Source organism: Zophobas morio, unplaced genomic scaffold, assembly GCF_036711695.1.
Source record: "Zophobas morio isolate AGI-343-1 ecotype UQ-CSIRO unplaced genomic scaffold, CSIRO_AGI_Zmor_V1 ptg000008l, whole genome shotgun sequence".
NCBI classification, from domain to species: domain Eukaryota; kingdom Metazoa; phylum Arthropoda; class Insecta; order Coleoptera; family Tenebrionidae; genus Zophobas; species Zophobas morio.
In genome coordinates this window covers 14,946,748-14,960,751 of record NW_026972113.1, presented here as the reverse complement: position 1 = coordinate 14,960,751, position 14,004 = coordinate 14,946,748, and the positions used below count along the sequence as shown (strand labels likewise).

The following is a 14,004-nucleotide window of genomic DNA, read 5'->3' as shown; positions in this document are numbered from 1 at the left end:
GGTACTTGTGATGTATAAATCCGGGTTGATTTTTCACCCTAGAGATACAGATTTTTGTTTATTCTATTGCATTTAATTTATTTCAGCTTATACCTACGAGTTATAATAAAAAAATAAAATTTGCAAAACCAAATCATACTTTTTTGAAAAATCTGGATTGATTTACCTTTAGTCGGTTTTTTGATTTCCCAATTTTTCGTTTTCTTATTTTCACTAATTTTCCATTTTTCGATTTGCAGTTTTTCAATTCTATAAATTATCATTATAAAAATTTTCGATTCATCAATTTTTGATTGGTTTCCTCGATTTTTCAAGCTCCTGGTTTTTATTTTTCATTTCCCGTTTTTTAATTCTTATTTTCTCAATTTTATATCACATTCACATTTTATCTATTTTCATTTCTTTTATTTTTTCAATGTTTCTTTAAATTTTATTTTTTTTGGTTTATTCAATTTTTCAAACTTTCCGTTTTGGATTTTTCATTTCCTCAATTTCTCAATTTTTAAAATTTCCAATTGCATTTCCAATTATCGGATTTTCCGATTTCTCTGTTTTACAATACTCCGTTTTTTTTATTTCTAAGTTTTTCAATATTTCGTTTCTTTTAACTTATACGGAGTATCATAAAAAATAAAATTCGCAAAATCAAATCTTATACTTTTTCGAAAAATCTGAGCTTATTTACCTTCGATCAATTTTTGATACCACAATTTTTCAATTTTACAATATTTTAATATTACACTTTTTCATTTTCTCATTTTTATTAATTTTTCAATTTTTCCATTTTTCGTGTGAATTTTTTGTCCTTTCAACTTTAATTTTTTCAATTTTTCGCTTCTTCTATTTTTCAATTTGCAATTTTTCGGATATAAAAATTTTTTCATTTCTCATTTCCCGATTTTTGAGTTCTATTTTTCTGGATTTTATATCACATTCATATTTTATATATTTCCATTTCCTTAATTTTTCAATGTTTCTTTCTATTTTATAATTTTTGGTTTATTCAAATATTCAAACTTCCCATTTTGGATTTTTCATTTCCTCGATTTCTCAGTTTTAAAATTTTCAATCGGATTTCCTGTTAGCGAATTTTCCGATTTCTCTAATTTACAATACTTCGATTTTTCAATTTTTCGTTTCATCAATTTTTCAAATTCCAATTTTTAGATTTTCCAAAATTTTCATTTTATACTATGTCGTTTTTTCATTTTTTATTTTATAATTTTGCAGTTTTTCCATTCGAAAACTTGAAAATAGGAAAAAATTGAAAAATCACAAAATGGCAAATCGAAGAACTCAAGAAGCGAAAAACTGAAACATTGAAAAACGAAAAATCGAGAATGAAACGAAAAATTGGAAAACTCAAAAATCGTAAAATTTAAAAATCATAGAGTCGTCAAAATTGTAAAGTCGGAAAACTATAACATTTAAAATCGAAAAAATGAAAAATTAAATATCGAGAAATTGAAAATTTTCTTTTATTATTTTTCGTTCATTCAATTTTTGATTTTTCAATTATGCAAATTTTTCGATTTTCGATGATCCGATTTACCGATTTCTTTAATTTTCAATTTTACACTCATATTTCGTTTTGTCGATTTTGCACATTTTCGAAGTTTCTAAATTTTTGATCTTTGGATTTTTCAATTTTTCATTTCTCCAATTTTTCAAGTTCTTGATTTCCAGTTTTTTGATTTTCCAAAGTTTCCATTTTATATTTTTTCGGTTTTTAATTTTGATTTTCCAGTTTTACAATTTTGCAGTTTTTCGAAAAGTTAAAAAACTGAAAAATTCAAAAATCGAAAAATTAAAAACTGAAAAACGAACAAAATACGAAAAAACTGAAAAATCGAAAAATTGCAAAACCAAAAAATGGAAAATCACAAAATGGCAAATCGAAGAACTGAAGAAGTGGAGACCTGAAATATTGAAAAACGAAAAATCGAGAATGAAACTAAAAATTGTAAAAAGAAAATACGATTGGAAACTCAAAAATCGTTAAATTGAAAAATTATAGAGTCGTCAAAATTGTAAAGTCAAAAAACTGTAACATTGAAAAATCGAAAAATGAAAAATTAAATTTCGAGAAATTGAAAATTTCCTTTCATAAGTTTTCGTTTATACAATTTTTGATTTTTCAATTATGCAAATTTTTCGATTTTCAATGATCCGATTTTCCGATTTCTTTAATTTTCAATTTTACACTCTATATTTCGTTTTTTCGATTTTGCACATTTTCGAAGTTTCTAAATTTTTGGTTTTTGAATTTTTCAATTTTTCGTTTCTCCAATTTTTCAAGTTCTCGATTTCCAGTTTTTTGATTTTCCAAAGTTTTCATTTTATATTTTTTCGTTTTGTCTTTTTGATTTTTCAATTTTACAAAACAGCAGTTTTTCCATTTTTTTGATTCGAAAAGTTGAAAAATTGAAAAATGAAAAACCAAAAAATGGAAAATCGCAATTTAGCAAATCATCGAAGAACTGAAAAAACGAAAAAATGAAGCATTGAAAAACGAAAAATCGAAAAATTGAAAAGAAAAAATTACGAATCGAATCGAAAAACTGGAAAACCCAAAAATTGAAAAATCGAAAAATTATAGCATCGTCAAAATAGTAAAGTCAAAAATCAAAAAATTGAAAAATTAAATATCGAGAAATTAAAAATTTTCTTTTCTAATTTTTCGTTCATTCAATTTTTCAAAATTTTCACTCTTTGATTTTTCATTTCTTGGATTTTCGAATTTTTTAATTTTTCCGATTTTCCGATTTCTTTAATCTTTAATTTCACAATCTATATTTCGTTTTTTCGATTTTGCACATTTTCGATTTTTAAGTTTCTAAATTTGTAATCTTTCGATTTTTCAATTTTTCAAGTCCTTCATTTCCAGTTTTTTGATTTCCAAAGTTTTCATTTTATACTTTTTTGTTTTTTCATTTTCGGTTTTTCAATTTTACAATTGTGCCATTTTTTATTCGAAAAGTTGAAAAATTGAAAAATCGAGAAATTAAAAACCGAAAAACAAATAAAATAGGAAAAAACTAAAAAATCGAAAAATTGCAAAACCAAAAAATGGAAAATCACAAATGCCAAATCAAAGACCTGAAGAAACCAAAAATTGAAACATTAACAACGAAAAATCGAAAAAAATTGGAAAACCCAAAAATTTGGAAAATGGAAAAATTATGGAATCGTTAAAATTTTGAAATCAAGAAACTGTAACACTGAAAAAACGAAAAATTGAAAAATTAAATATCGAGAAATTGAAAATTCTCTTTTATAATTTTTTGTTTGTTTTCTATTTAATTCTTCGATTTTCCAATTTTAAAATGTTTCAATTTTGCAATCTATAGTTCGTTTTTTCGATTTTGCACATTTTCGATTTTTAAGTTTCTAAATTTTTAATCTTTCGATGTTTCATTTTTTCAAATCCTCGATTTCCAGTTTTTTGATTTTATATTTCCTCATTTTTAATTTTTCAGTTTAACAATTTTGCAATTTTCCCATCGAAAATTAAAAAATTGAAAAATCGAAAAATTAAGAATAGAAAAACAAAAGAACTGGACATAAATGAAAAACTGAAAAATCGAAAAAGTGGAAATTCGGAAAATGCAAACCGAAGAACTGAAGAAACGAAAAATCGAAACATTGAAATACTAAAAATCGAAAAAAAATAATGATTCGACAGATTAAAAAGACTTAAAAAAATTGGAAATCTCAAAAACTATAACAATGAAAAACCGAAAAATTAAAAAAAAATTAAATGTCGAAAAATAGAACAATTAAAAATCGAAAAATTCTAACATCGTGAAATTGAAAAAGTAATTTTTTTTAAACTAAAGTTTTTATTATACATATATTTAAAATTAAAATTAGAAAAACTGAAAATCAAAAATCGAAGCAACGACAAATTTAAAAATAGAGGAACTGAAATATCCTAAACTGAAAAAATAAAAAATTAAAAAATCTAAAAGTTGAAAAACTGAAAAATATGACATTGAAAAAGACAAATTATACCTAATAAGAACATTGAAAAATCGGAAAATTGAAAAAATTAGGAAAATAAAAAACCGAAACGAGAAATTGCAAAATCTAAAAACTAAAAGCTGGAAAATTGAGAACCTGAAATATTGTATCGAAAAATTGTTAAAATAAAAAAGGGAAGCGAAAAATTTAAAGAAATGCAAAATTGAAGAACTGAAAAATTGAAAAGTCGTATAATTAAAACAGTTTTAAAATCGAATAACTGAAAAATAGACACAAATATTTAAAATTATTATCATTATTACGCATTTACAATAAAAACTAGAAAAATTGCAAATCAAAAATTGAAGAAATGAAAAATGAAAAAATTAAAAATTGAAAAAATTGAAACTGAGAAAACAACAAATTATAAAATTGGAACACTGAAAAATCAAAAAGTTGTAAAAATGAAAAAATAACCGAAAAAAATGCAAATCGATAATTTGAAGAAATGAAAAATTAAACAATCGAAAAATTGCAAAACCCAAAAATTGAAAAAGCAAAAAATCATAAAATCGAGTCGAACTAATATTGAAGATAATAAAGAATATAAATAACCGAAACGAAAAATGTTTATAATTTTTCAAAAAAGCGGCGGCATTTATTGGACTGCATTCAGGGCCGACAGAAGTTCTGTCGAAAAAACCTTAGACCCATTTTTTTTTGTTTTAGTAAATTGATTTTGTTCTTGTTTGACATACTAACTTCTATTCACAAACTACAGCTCTTTAATTAATCAAAAAACCACCTCCCCCTCTAATAACACGACAAATTACCAAAACCAACCCAAAACCATCACCACCACACCATTCGCTCTTGTCCTCACCACTCCTCCATTACCAACCATCACACTAATTACTCCATCACATGAATAATTAATAACCAAAAACACTTCATGGCCACAACAACAAAATCATAAACCAGCCAAAACCGAACCCACCGATACCAATTTTCGTGCTTCAAAGCCATAAATCTGCCCATGCTGTAGGTGGCTGTGGTTATATTTGAAGAACATTAGCAGCTATTGCTGGTTTAATTTATGGCTCTGTTTGATATCTTTTGTCGTACACAATCGACCTGTGTCGAACGAGGCCTAGCACGTAATCGCACGCTTTAATGTAAAAGTTACGAAATAGATCAGGCGCTAGTTGGCCCCCTGTCTCGCTCCAAACCGCAGGCCCTGACCACGACACAACCACCTAACATTTCTTTAATTTGTCTTTCGGACGTGGATTACAGCGGCCCCCACCCACCCACCCCTGCTTCGAGCGTGATTTATAGCCCATCCAACGGCTTAATAAAAATCGCGTTTATGCTATTTTATTTGTTCGAATTTGGGTTGTTTGTTTGCGTGTCGTGATTTTATTGGTGTGTTCTCGCATGTAGAACAGAGAGAGTACGTAATAGTGTTGGATTAGCATTTCGGCAATAATAAGTGGTGGCATAACAGGAGTCCAATCCGTCTTTTTCCCCCCCATGCTAGAATCTTAATGGGGCAATTACATTATGGAGTGTTTGCGTGCTGCGCTGCTACCTAGTGTGGCCATTTGATCATTACGAAGGCTTTTACAATTGAGCGATGTGTTAGCTGATAAATTGTGCCAGATTTTAGTACTTCTGTTACGAGGTTTAAACGGCGTGGGCTGGGAAAGGGGCGCTGATTTCGATTAGATTAGTCACAAATGATGTACAAATTTGACGTTGCTTTGTTACAAAGTTTTGTCAAAATAAGTCTACATATATTAATAAAAAATGACAAAATGTAGCCCCACCCACCCACCCTATCTCTATTGTGATGATTTTTTTTATTCGTCGTGAGCCAAGAGGGCGGAGCTTAACTGCAAAATCCCTATTTCTCTACGAGAAATTAAAAACATTGTTTTGAGTATCGTGTTATTCAAAGAATACTATGTTCATTAAAAAAAAATAAAGACAAAGATTAGGCCCAACCCATAACCGCCCCAATCTCAATTCTCAATTGTGATGAATTTTTCATTCGTTGTCAGATCGAGGGGTGGGGCTTAATTGCAAGATCTATATTTGTCTACAAGAATTTACCATTTAAATCATATTTAAAGGTTCTGAAAAGACGACTACGTATGTTAAGAAAAAAGGCAAAATATAAGCCCCGCCCACCCGCCCGATCTCAATTGTGATGATTTTTTTTTATTCGCCGTGAACCAAGCGGGCGGAGCTTAACTGCAAAATACGTATTATTTCTCTACAAGAAATGTTTTTGAGTATCGTGTTATTAAAAAATACTATGTATATTATAGAAAAAATGAAAGCCGAAGATTAAGCCCCACCCATACCTGCCCTAATCTACACAGTAATAAAATTTTCATTCGTTGGCAGATCTAGAGGCGGAGCCTAATTGCAAAATCCATATTTACTTACAAAAATTTACCATTTTAAGCGTGTTTTAAGTTTCTAAAAATAAAAAAATGATCACAATAATTGAGATAGGGTGGGTGGGCGAGTTTTATATTTTGCCTTTTTTCGTAATATACCTAGTATTCTTTGAACAACACGATACTCTAAAACCCGTTTTTAATATCTTGTAAAAAACTAAGTATTTTGCAGTTAAGCTCCACCCCCTTTTGATGGTTAAATTTTGAAAAAAATAGAATCCCTCGACAGAAGAATATAATTAGTACCGCCCACCCACCCTGTCTCCTTTTCAGTGATTTATTTTATCCGATCTGAATGAAATGATCACATTTTAGCTAGAACAATCTCATACTGAACAGAAATAAAATTAGTCGTTAGAATGAGAAGAGGGCGGGTGGGCGGGGCTAGTACTTGCTAAGATGAGAATGATTTTGGCAAATGACATACTTTCCAAGAAAGTAGAGGGTGGGTGGGCGGGGTTATTATTTGATAAGATAAGACTGATTTTAGCATTTTTGACATTTTCAACCATATCCAAAAATTAGTTGAAGACATTTTCATGTACATTTCGATATCCAGACGTCATTTTCGGCTTCTTTTCTTAGGAAATTTTTGCCGTTTTTTTAAAATCGCTAATTGAAATACAGAAATTTTTAGTTTCTCGTCAAAATAGCTCTCTATAAAAATTTTGTAGACATAAAAAGAATAATTCATAATTTTTGTTTCACTATTCCATTAAGTATTAGTTTGCACTCCGTTTCGACAGAAGAACATAATGTGCGAATAAAAAAAATCATCACACTAAAGACAGGGCGGGTGGGCGGGCTTACATTTTGCCTTTTTGTTTTAATATCTTTTTGGTTTATATAAAAACCCATTTTACCATCTTAAAAACAAGCACATGTAACTAGACTAGAGACAATTGGGCTTACTTTAAGTCAGTCTGGCATTTAAAAACTGCAAAACACTTTACAAAAACTTGCCTAAAGCGTCTATTTTTCTATTTTTCAGCCCAAAATCCCCGACCACACTAAATAATTTAAAGTGAAAGCGCGCACGGAAAAGCAACGAGAAAATAAATGAGACAAAACGAATTTTTGTCAGATGCATCATGGTTTCCACTCCACGGATAAATAAATGATGTGGACCGTAGGCGCGAACACTCTTCGAACCGGTGGTCTTCTTCGTAAAGCCATGTCCACACCTTCACTGCTTGCCCTTATCTAACCGTCGTCCGTGTTTCCACTCAAATCGATTTAAAATTAAACCCGTGTTGAGATAAGGAGTGTACAATTGTGTATACTTTACGTATCTTAATGTTGTCTTATCGGAGTGTTTATTTCAATTAAGTATTTTGCGATGTCTTTACGCCCACGGAGCCGTTGGGTTGGTGTCGCTTGTAATAAAATAAATGTTACAGACAATTGGCATTTAGCGTTTTTATGGACCGGATGGTTTACGAGGGAAAGGCGAAATTCGGTTCTGGCGGTTCGGGTTCTATGGACGAGAGAAAATACTTATATATTCCGATATAAACCACAAAGTACATTCTTAAAATAATTGTATCTTGGGAAACAAGAATTAATAATAATTTCCTTTTTTTATACCGAGTTAGTTTGACGAAACTGTGGAAACTGCTAGCGATTTTGGAAAAACGGTAGGAATTTCCGAAGAAACGAAGCCGAAAGTGACTTCTGGATATCGAAATCTACAAGAAAATGTCTCAACTAATTTTTGGATATGGTCGAAAAATTGTCGAAAATGCCAAAAGTGCCAAATCAGTCTTATCTTGTCAATAACTAGCCCCACCCACCCACCCTCTGTTTTCTTGGAAGGTATGTCATCTGCCAAAATCAGTCTTATCTTAGCAAGTACTAGGCCCGCCCACCCGCCCTCTGTTTGAAAAGGAGACAGGGTGGGAGGGCGGGGCTCGTTATGTTCATCTGTCAAAACGGAGTGCAAACTAATACTTAATGGAATAATAGAACAAAAATTAAAAATAATTTCCTTTTATGTCTAGAAAATTTTTATACAGAGCTATTTTGACGAAACTCTAAAAATTGCTGTATTTCGAAAAGCGATTTTAGAAAAACGGCAGAAATTTCCGAAGAAACAAAGCCGAAAATGACTTCTGGATGTCGAAATGCACATGAAAATGTCTTCAACTAATTTTTGGATATGGTTGAAAATGTCAAAAGTGCTAAGATCAGTCTTTTCTTATCAAATACTAGCCCCGCCCACCCACCCTCCGTTTTCTTGGAAGGTATGTCATTTGCCAAATTCATTCTCATCTTGGCAAGTACTAGCCCCGCCCACCCACCCTCTATTTTCTTGGAAAGTATGTGATTCGCCTTCTTCTCATTCTAACGACTATTTTTTTTTCTGTTCAGATTGTTCTGGCTAAAATGTGATCATTTCATTCAGATCGGATTAATTATATTCTTCTGTCGAGGGATTCTATTTTTTTCAAAATTTAACCATCAAAAGTCACAAGATGCTTTTAAATTCTTAGAAAAAGACACCAAGGACATTAAGAATGTTTCAATTTTTTTTATAAAAATAGCAAAATCCCAAAATTCTTTTAAATTTTTTCAAAAACGAAACACCGAAGGTCCCTAACTTTTTTTTTATTATTTTCGAATCAAACCAACATCAAAGACCTTCAGGACTCTGTCAAATTATCGAAAAAATGCCAGGAATTCCACAAATTGTTAAATTTAAAAAAAAAGCAGTAAGTAATGTAACATTTTTTCAATTTTTTGTTAATGGACACAGCAGGGGCCCTCATTTTTTTATTTTTTCAAAAAACCAAAAACTAGAGAGCCCAAGATTTTCTACAAAATGTTTTGATAAACGAATACCAAGGGATGTAAAACTGTTCAGCTTATTAAAAAAAAACACTAGGAACCCACAATTTTTTCAGCTAGTTATCAGTTGTGGTACAATTTTAAGAAAATTTTCACCTTTTTTTTATACAATTTTAATTTTTTTCCAAAAATCTGGACTTCTACAAGAGTAACTAATAAAGCATTTAAACAGATATACCCAGCAAAATTTTCGGATGTCGTCATCAATTTGTCGGGAGAATGCAAGTTCCTTTTTTATCTACAAAATTTTTGTAGGGATCTATTTTGACGAAAATCTAAAAATTGCTGTAATTCAATTAGCGATTTTAGAAAAACTGTAGAAATTTCCGAAGAAACGAAGCCGAAAATGACTTTTGGATATCGAAATCTACAAGAAAATGTCTCAACTAATTTTTGGATATGGTTGAAAAATGGTCGAAAATGCCAAAAGTGCCAAAATCAGTGTTATCTTGTCAATAACAAGCCCCGCTCACCCACCCTCTGTTTTCTTGGAAGGTAAGTAATTTGTGAAAATCAGTCTTATCTTAGCAAGTACTAGGCCCGCCCACCCGCCCTCTATTTGAAAAGGAGACAGGGTGGGTGGGCGGGGCTCATTATGTTCATCTGTTGAAACGGAGTGCAAACTAATACTTAGTGGAATAATGGAACAAAAATTAATAATAATTTCCTTTTCTATCTACAAAATTTTTATAGAGAACTATTTTGCGGAAACTCTAAAAATTGCTGTATTTCAATTAGCTATTTTAGAATAACTGTAGAAATTTCCGAAAAAACGAAGCCGAAAATGACTTCTGGATATCGAAATCTACAAGAAAATGTCTTCAACTAATTTTTGGAAATGGTTGAAAATGTCAAAAGTGCTAAAATCAGTCTTTTCTTATCAAATACTAGCCCCACCCACCCACCCTCTGTTTTCTTGGAAGGTGTGTCATTTGCCAAAACCATTCTTATCTAACGACTAATTTTATTCCTGTTCAGTATAAGATCGGATAAAATCAATCACTGAAAAGGAGACAGGGTGGGTGGGCGGGACTAACTATGTTCTTCTGTCGAGAGATTCTATTTTTTTCGACACCAAAAGTGGCAAGATTCTTTTAAATTCTTAGAAAAAGACACCAAGGACTGAGAATTTTTCAGTTTAAAAATAAAAATAGCAGATTCCAAAATTTTTTCAAAAACGAAACACCAAGGGTCTCTAAGGTTTTTTTTTAATTGTTTCCGAAACAAACAAACAAATTATCTGTCAAATTATCGAAAAAATGCCAGGAATTGCACAAATTGTTACCTAAATTTAAAAAAAAAGCAGTAAGTAATATAACATTTTTTCAATTTTTTGTTAATGGAAACAGCAGGGGCCCTCAATTTTTTTATTTTTTTTCAAAAACCAAAAACTAGAGACCCCAAGATTTTCTGCAAAATGTTTTGATAAACGAATACCAAGGGGTGTAAAACTGTTTCAGCTTATTAAAAAAAAAATACTAGGAACCCACAATCTTTTCAGCCAGTTATCAGTTGTGGTACAATTTTATCGATTTTGTATTTTCTAAGAAAATGTTCACCTTTTTTTTAATAGAATTTTAAATTTTTTCCAAAAATCTAGACTTCTACAAGACTAACTTATAAAGCATTTAAATAGGATTTACCCAGCAAAATTTTCGAATGTCGTCCTCAGTTTGTCGGGAGGATGCAAGTTCCTTTTTTATCTATAAAATTTTTGTAGGGAGCTATTTTGACGAAAATCTAAAAATTGCTGAATTTCAATTAGCGATTTTAGAAAAACTGTAGAAATTTCCGAAGAAACGAAACCGAAAATGACTTCTGGATATCGAAATCTACAAGAAAATGTCTTCAACTAATTTTTGGATATGGTTGAAAATGTCAAAAGTGCTAAAATCAGTCTTATCTTATCAAATACTAGCCCCGCCCACCCACCCTCTGTTTACTTGGAAGGTATGTCATTTGCCAAAATTATTCTTATCTTAGCAAGTACTAGCCCCGCCCACCCGCCCGCTTCTCATTCCAACGACTAATTTTATTTCTGTTCAGTATGAGATTGTTCTGGCTGTTCATTCAGATCGGATTAATTATATTTTTCTGTCGAGGGATTCTGTTTTTTTCAAAATTTAACCATCAAAAGTCACAAGATTCTTTTAAATTCTTAGAAAATGGTACCAAGGACATTAAGAATTTTTCAATTTTTTTAATGAAAAAGCAAGGATCCCAAAATTCTTTTAAATTTTTTCAAAAACGAAACACAAAGGGTCCCTAATTTTTGTTTTAATTATTTTCGAATCAAACAAACATCAAGGACCTTCAGGAAATTTTTAATGAAAACAGCAGGAGCCTTAATTTTCTTTTAATTTTTTCCAAACCCAAAAACTAGAGAGCCCAAGATTTTCTAATTGTTTTGATAAACGAATACCAAGGGGTACAAGATTCTTTCAACTTATTAAAAAAATACCAAGGACCCACCATCTTTTCAGCCAATTATCAGTTATTAGTTATTACAGAGTATTTTATTTATTCTACTAGATTCACTATGGCATGAAATATCACTGTCACTACCATTCTACATCCTGTTAGCAGTTTCTAAGATAAACTGAAAAATTTTGTGGTACAATTTTATCAACTTTGTATTTTCTAAGAAAATGTTCTCCTTTTTTTTGTAAAATTTTGAATTTTTCCAAAAATCTAGACTTCTACAAGAGTAGGTAAGTAATACCTAAACCATTTAAATAGGATTTACCTAGCAAAATCTTAGGATTCAATTTTTTTTTTTTAAGAATAGCAAAGGCTTCAAAATTTGTTTTAAAACGAAGCATCAAGGACTTTCAGGACTCTGGCAAATTATAAAAAAAAATGCCAGGAATTCTAGAATTTGTTAAACTATATCAAGATTCTTTCAACTTATTTTTAAAGAAAATACTAGGAACCCACAATCTTTTCCGCCAGTTATCAGTTATTACTGAAAAATTTTCTGATACAATTTTCCCGATTTTGTATTTTCTAAGAAAATTGTCACCTCTTTTTTGTAAAATTTTGAATTTTTTCCAAAAATCTAGACTCGTACAACAGTCGGTAATAAACCACTTGAACAGGATTTACCTAGCAAAATTTTCACGTCATCAATTTGCGAGTAAAACAATTATTTCGAAAATATGTAGACCCATAGTATTTTGCACATTTTAGCCAGAACAACAAGCAATCCGGTAATTTCTTTCAATCAGATAAATTTAATAAATAAAACCGTGATTTTTTCCCAGAAACAAATTTTCGACTAATTAGTAAAACAGCGAGATCTAATCCAGAATTAAACGAATTCGCCAAAAGCGCGCATTATTTGTCGCCCATGTCCCACAAAACCCCAGCAAAAAACCAACACGTGCTCTATAATCAGACAAATGAGCTCGATAAAAACACGAAAACATAAAAATCGACGTAAAAGCCCATTTCGCCCGAGGCGCGGCCATTCTTGGGTCCGTTTGAAAAGCGCATTTAATAAATTCCGCTATTCAAATCGTACAAGAGTCGTTAACAGTTTGTTCGCGTGTTGGCCGCCATCATTTGAATATCAAGCGAATCAAACATAAATAGAACGAGCGTTTTGTTGCATCGAATCGACGAAAGATCGCCCGATTTTCAAAGAACGCTTTTATTAATAAAGTCTCCGAATTAAGATCGTATCGGTGGGGGTTTTTGTTTTTTAAGAACGGCTTCGTGTAAATATGGAGTGTTCGCAGCGCGTTAGCACGGATTTTGGCTTTTTCACGCATTAAAACGGGATTAGCGAGCCGTGAATATTGAATTTTGTGGAAACGTGATTTGTAGGTGGACAATGGGGCTGACGTCACGGCCAATCGCACGCGAGAGTCGCGGCGCGGATTTCAAACTCCGGAGTTGCGTTGACACGTCGGCACTTGTTTCAAGCGGAAGCTTGGCTCCGCGCCATCTTCCCTCTTCCTTCCTGCCCCAGCCCCAACCGTCGTGAATATTTTAATTGCCGCTTCCAGTGTGTGAAATCGCCTTTAAAGTCATCACCGAATAAAAGCGCTAAGAAGATTAAATCCGCTCCGAAAACGAGCTTTTAATCCGATCAGAATTGACGTTTAAATGTAGCGCCCTTTGTGACAATCGACAAGCACTACCGGTTTTGAAAAACAGATTTCTCGCTTATTGTGGCCGAAGAATGCCGGCTCTTGATGTTTTAATACGATAACAACGATGTCGTCTGCATTTTGACAGTTAAATTTGTGCCTCTATCGATCCGGAATTTTATTTTGGAGATCGACAATAAATGTGGAAATCAATTTGGTGTGAATGGTCGAGCTTAAGTCTTTTGTAGGCAAGTGACGGCGAGTTTGACTTTCAATACAAATTCTATTAAAGGCGCGTCTTTACAAAGTGCGAACACCCCTGCGTTTACCCTTTAAATTAATATGTGTAAATAGGAAAGCTTTCAAAGGGTTTTCTTTTATTTGTTGACTGCCACGGAGTTGCTTCAATGGAGGGAAATGGGCTTTTATCAGCGGATGGATCGATTCGCACGGGCAAGTTGGCGCTGAAAGGAACTGATAAGTGACGTTTAGATTGCACTGTGTTCCTTCAATAACCGAATTCTTCAACTTTCACACAACATATTTTTTCTGGTATTCTAATTCACAATGTCCTATTTTTAATTGAATTAACTATCACGAAAGATTTTTTATAGGCTAGAGCTTTTTCTTTT

The 14,004-nt window shown here is 31.5% G+C and overlaps 1 protein-coding gene across 1 annotated transcript in view; it reads right to left on the bottom strand.

Annotated features, from left to right (window-relative positions):
- Positions 1–14,004, bottom strand: part of LOC135124895 (homeobox protein B-H1-like) — a 69,245-nt gene that overhangs the window by 37,456 nt on the left and 17,785 nt on the right. The gene's annotated exons all lie outside the window — the stretch shown is intronic.